The sequence below is a fragment of the Mercenaria mercenaria genome, chromosome 16 (assembly GCF_021730395.1).
Source record: "Mercenaria mercenaria strain notata chromosome 16, MADL_Memer_1, whole genome shotgun sequence".
Classification (NCBI taxonomy): domain Eukaryota; kingdom Metazoa; phylum Mollusca; class Bivalvia; order Venerida; family Veneridae; genus Mercenaria; species Mercenaria mercenaria.
In genome coordinates, this window is record NC_069376.1 from 7,857,899 (window position 1) to 7,864,390 (window position 6,492).

At 34.2% G+C, this 6,492-nt stretch overlaps 1 long non-coding RNA gene across 1 annotated transcript; it reads right to left on the reverse strand.

Annotated features, from left to right (window-relative positions):
• Positions 1 to 337: 337 nt before the first annotated feature.
• On the reverse strand, positions 338 to 4,653 carry LOC128549449 (uncharacterized). The gene is made up of 4 exons (XR_008367651.1): positions 4,305 to 4,653; positions 3,281 to 3,469; positions 1,221 to 1,344; positions 338 to 525 (listed from the first exon to the last, which is right to left on the reverse strand). It is a non-coding gene; the product is annotated as an uncharacterized LOC128549449 (long non-coding RNA).
• Positions 4,654 to 6,492: the final 1,839 nt, after the last annotated feature.

A 6,492-nucleotide genomic window follows, 5' to 3' on the forward strand; every position in this document is an offset into this window, starting at 1 on the left:
CCAATCAGAGCCTAGCTTACAACATCTTGCAAATCTACATGTAGCATTGACTTTTGATATTTACAATTCTTATGTCGTAATGTATCAGATAGCCGGTTAGCTCAGTCGGTAGACCACTTGCTTTGTAAGCGAGGGGTCCCGGGTTCGAGTCCTGGAATAACCGCATATTTTTCTTATCCTTTGACAATCGAACAAGTCGTCTGATTGGATAACATATATAAAAATAGCAAAAATGGAAATCCAAAATATACAGAAGACGAATGTGAATGGGTCGTTCTCAGATCTTCGTTTAGAAGATCAAGTACTTTAGTCAGATTGTTTGTATACCTTGCTGATGGTTTAGTTTGCAGCCGATTTTACGAGGTTTGACTGTGACGTTTGTTTCACTTTTACAGGTGGCACTGTATCATCAGCTTCCAAGGATTGTGGACGATTAGTAGAGGGCGCTCCACCGTGTGATGTTTCCCAGAATGATATGTTATTTCCACCGGAAACGAACTGTGACATTGTTGTAATAGCTGAAAACTGATGGAGAAATTCAAACACTGAGATTCAAAATTGGAACTGTTCATCAACCATTAGTCTGGCTAGATAATATTGTTTTCATAAGAACACTTTCTTAATTTTTACTTTCTCTATCATCAGAATTCCTCTTTGATCTTTCTCTTGTTTTGAGAAGAATGGGGGCATTATTATAAAAAATCTGAACTTATATCCTGTAAAAAACATAGGGTCTGAACACAGACTAGAAAACAATAGTATAGGATAAGAGAATAAAAATACTATTTGTCTCAATTCTATACCTGCATTAAATAAACCGCTATCTACAAATATTTAACGAAAGTTTGACTATAATGTGTTTGTCGTCGTTTTCATTAAGCAGACGACATCACTTACTTGTACAAGAAAAATGCCCAGCTTTATAATGCTACCTCACTGGAATATTACGCCGTAAACACGTAACATGATATCCAACTAAGTCAGATTATACTGACAACGGGCTGACAAAATTCTAGCCCTATCCTCTAAGTGCAGAGCGCCAAGCAAGGAAGCTACTAGTACTATCATGACGCAGCCAGAGATCGAACCAACGACCTCCCGCACTCGAGCCGGGCGCTCTACCAGGATACCATGCACGTTTAAATACATTATCTAATTTGAAATTATGAAATCAGAAATGGCTTTGAAATGTGTATAATGTTTGTAAATAAAGTCTTTACTTTTCACTGATTTGTCTTTGAACGCTGTATTTATGTCACCATAGGCTAAATAACGGCTCATCTCCAATCTGCGGTCCCGCTCTAGTTATTCTTCTGCGCCAGTTAGATCGCTCACTATGTCGAGCTGTTGTCAATAGAGAACACAATTCAACATCTTGTTTTAACAAGTTAAAGCATACCAAAAGTTCCTTCTAGGGCACATCTATATAAATATAAAATGACCATCTTGTAAAATTTTGGTTGCAATGTCTGTTTTATACTGCCAAAAAATATCAGGTAAGTATTTACGCTAGTTATTTAACATAAATTGTTAGATCCATCTGTTACCTCTTTCAGTAGAGTAAATACGGCAATAAGACACTGACCTGGTATTCGGTGTGTGAATTTGCTACACATAATTAGAGGGTCGCAATGGGGTTTATTTTCATATATTAACCATGCATTTGAAGGTAACGATAATATTTGGTTGTTTACATTTAAATTTGCTGATATATGTCTATCTGGTGAATGTACATATGTTATGTTCAGGAGGAAATAAAAGAATCAATTAATCATCCTCGGGTTTAGTATTGTGTAACCCATGGAGTCCCCTCAATTGAGAAATAATAGTTTAACGTCAGAGGTTATTTCTAAGGTCACGGAGTTTAATTGGCCAGCTTGTAATTACAACAGCTTTCGTCATCAGTAGCTCAGTCAAGTGTGACTTATTGAATTAAGATATTCCTTCTCAAGAGAAGGAATAATTACATGAAATATAATTCACTGCATCTGATAAAATAACTCGGATCAGAAATCTTAACGTATTCCTCGAATCATGGAAAGCACTATATTTTATTATCGCACAAGTTTCGTATAGGCTTTCGCTGTGATAATTATCAAATCTGATTTGTTCATTTTAATATTCTCTTTAAAGCAAAGGCGGTTAGTTAAAGATGTAAAAGTCCTGATTGTGTCAAACAATGGCTAGAAAATATGTCTGGAAAAGATCAAATACAACGTAACTAAACAGTTCCAAAAATGCTTTTTGAAGAAAATATCTATGATAGCAATAAATGACCATACTCTTCTCGACGGATGGATTTGATTGTAAACATATCATACTTAACCGCTTAAGATTTACCATGTATTTCATCTTTGATTTTATTTTCCGAAATTTCTGGTTATGTATTCAGAGTTTCTTTCAGCATATGTAACTCTGTCTTGTTTATATCACAGTATGATCTAAGTGCAAGTACAAGGTAGAACGATTTTCCCGTGCATTCTAGATCACTGAGATCACCGCCAAATATATCATCTTTACGTAAAATAAAACATAGTAGGTATACACTAAGAATTTAGGCAAAACGTTCATATTCTATTTCTTCCAATAGAATGAAACGGTCCCAACCCACATCTCACACCGCCCAGTCACTCTGCGTACGCCAATATTATAGTATCCGTTTAACAAATAAACAAGTTCTATATGACAGTACTATCAAAATATATCAAATGTTGATGCCTGGTAAGCTCATATAATTTTGGTTTCATCTGAAAGTGTATTGTTTACTGAAAAAGATAATATAAATTACATGACAGAATTTTGTTACAGATTTTTTTTACAGAAATGTAGTTATTACAGTGTAAAACTTATCATATCGCCATCAAAACCCTGACTTTCATGATTCTTGCATATTATCTATGGTCATCTTATTCACAAATTCTTGGTCAGCAGACACCAGTGACCCTTTCATATGAATAATAATAATAAACCGTTTTAGATAGCATTGTCACGTGATAAATATTTACGACAACTGAAGGCAGGTCTTGTTTCATTTTCACAATGGATAAATATGTAGGCTGCTCTAGAATTTTTAAGAACACCGTTCAAAGAATTCAAAGGACTATGGTCTTGTTGGCTACATTCCTAGTTTAACGCAATAATTTTTCTCAATTCTTGGTTTTACCCAACGATTAATCTATATTTACATGTTTTACTCAATAGTTGCAGTTACATTTGTATATTCCCGGATTTGTTTGTTTATCTAGGTGTATTTATTAAAGATAAATCAAGTGCTACTTACAACCAAGCAGAACAGCAAATGTTGAGAATATTTCCTCGGCGTTAGTATTTGGTGACACGTTTCCTAATCCTATTGACGTCAGCAACGTAAACGTAAAATGCTGTGATGTAATACGTCTCTATGCGGGGTTCACTATTTGTGACGTTGACAATGTAAGCTTCATTGGTACTTGTGGCGACACTAACCGTCCTAGAATATCAGAAAAACGATAAAACATTTCCATACAACTTAAATAGGTATGAAGCAGACGTCGCGATCAGGTTAAACAGACTTAGCGCCTTCAACAGCGCCTTTCTTTCGAAAAACAAAACATATGCCAATATTCAGATCAAGTTTGCACAGAATAAAACTGTTAAAGATACATAATAGAGCATGTATTAGCTAACAGATACCAAACAATATTTTTACTTTACAAAAAGCGATATATCCAAATTACAATTCATATCATATAAATAATGAATTTTAGAAAGCAATTACGCCTGAAGAGTAAAACAAAAAAAAATCAAATTACTCCGTCCTCTTCAACAGAGGAACAAACGTATTCTAAAGTAAGTTGTCCAATGAGGTTTTATAGTTTTTATTTCATTGTATTCAAAATACTTACTGAAAAGGTATTAGATTCCTTTAAAGACGTAATGACACTCGGCTATTTCCGTCTAATTACGTATTGCCGTAACGCAATTTCGGCATTCTCCGGTCGTACATGTATATAGCTGAACGTGACTTTCCGTAATAACCGAGGAGTGCCGAAATCGTGTACAAAGATATGCAATATTGCCAGATTATTATAATAATGGGTTCCGCTACCTAAAACCTTAAATGTTTTACTCTCCATGTTGGTGAAAGAAGACTGCCACAAAGTAAATATTACAGCGTTTATTCAAGCTTTTAGAGGAACATTTGAATAAAATCAGATAACGTTTGAGAAACAAAATAAAGCTGCACCATGTTTTTATCATATCTTACCAAGACAAAGATGTTATAGGCCGGGCGAAGGGTTTAATAATACATGATAATTACTTACCTATGGCTTTTGTCCATGTGCAGTCACTCAATGGCATCAAACACACAAAGTCTTGTAAGCTACTTAGTGTCCTACTAGTGGGAACGTAACCATTAACAAAAGTAGTACGGCACCAGACTCGTAGTAATCTGGCTGCCTTTAAAATATCTGCTTTCGTCAGTGTCTGAAAGAAAAGTAGCAAATTAATTATTAGTTTTAGATATAACGTTCCTTCATATATTGTGTATGAATTTTAAATTATTTGCTTAAAACAAGATGAAAATTATGGTCGCACTTTGTTCTTTATAGTATATTTCTCGATTCAAATTATTTTACTTAATGAGAATTTCATAACGTTATGCAGCAAAATAAAATTAAAAAAAAATGGAACTTTATGTTGTGTCCGTCTTTCTAACATCACAACACGTCTGACGTCATGTCTGTTTACGCGCGTCTGTTTCCCGCGCTGAGATTAAAAAATGTTGCAAAATGCACATCTCAACGTAATTGAGCATAAAATAAAAAGAAAATTTGTTTATTTTTCGTGAATATGGAATATATCTCACCTCGAAGTGAGAAAATGTTCACATTTTCACTCGCGCTACGCGCTCGTGAAAATATTTGAAATTTTCTCACTTCTCAGTGAGATATATTCCATATTCACTCAAAACAAACAAATATCCTCTATACATTTGATAATCTCACAGTGGAATACATCTAGTAATCTCACAGTGGAATACATATGATAATCTCACAATGGAATACATCAAATAATCTCACAGTGGAATACATCTGATAATCTCACAGTGGAATACATCTAATAATCTCCCAGTGGAATACATCTAATAATCTCACAGTGGAATACATCTGATAATCTCACAATGGAATACATGTGATAATCTCACAGTGGAATACATCTGATAATCTCACAGTGGAACATATCTGATTATCTCACAGTGGAATACATCTGATAATCTCACAGTGGAACATATCTGATTATCTCACAGTGGAATACATCTAATAATCTCACAGTGGAATAAATCTCACAGTGGAATACATCTGATCATCTCACAGTGGATCTGATAATGTCACAGTGGAATACATCTGATAATCTCGCAGTGGAATACATATGATAATCTCACAGTGGAATATATCTGATAATTTCACACTTGAACATATCTGATAATCTCACAGTGGAATACATTTGACACTCTCACAGTGGAATACATCCGATAATTTCACAGTGGAACACATCTGACAATCTCACAGTGGAATACATCCGACGATCTCACAGTGGAATACATCTAATAAACTCACAGTGGAATACATCTGGCAATCTCACAGTGGAATACATCTAATAATCTAACAGTGGAATACATATGATAATCTCACAGAGAAATACATCTGATAATATCACAGTGAAATATATTACACTGTTTTATTTAGAATATTGTCAATTTCAACTATATATGTTGAACTATATATGTTGAGCAACATTCTTGCATAAAACCTTTGTTTTTTGCCGATTTCGGGCATGCACAAACAGGGAAAAAACGTGTACAAACAAGGAGATTCTCGTGAGCACGCGCTGTTGGTGAACGTTTTGAATATGCTGTTGCGGTCCAACGTAAGCAAATTATGGATCCCGAATCAAATTTGGCCGAAGTCGAAAGGTCCGAGATTTATGAAATCTTTTCATCTGCATTTTTATTAAAAATATCATTTTTCAACCTAACTTTACTTTAACTTGTAATAAGCGCTACCTCTCTTGATACGCGACTGAATTGACGTTCCTTATTATTGTATTATTACGCGTATTTGACTCAAAGTAAGTTTACACGCCGCGATTTAATCCCTGAAAATGATAGGCAAACAACATTTACAAAAATACAATTTCGTTTTCCAAATTAATTTGAGTCGAGAAAGTTGACATGCTAACTTTAAATCTTACACTAAAACTTTTAAAAAATGTTTGTGTCTACTTTACACATCTATGCAGTCTACTGATGTAGTGATGGTGTGTAATGTAAAGCATAAACATGACGAAGCGTAAAGTTTGAAGGATTTTTCCATAGTTAATGAACATTTGATGAACAGAAGGTATTTATATATATTTTTCAATTTATTTGTAGATCTCACCAACCATTTTGAGTTTATAAATCCAATCTAAGTTGATTATATCAATGTTGGAAAAATTCAAATTTTGTGT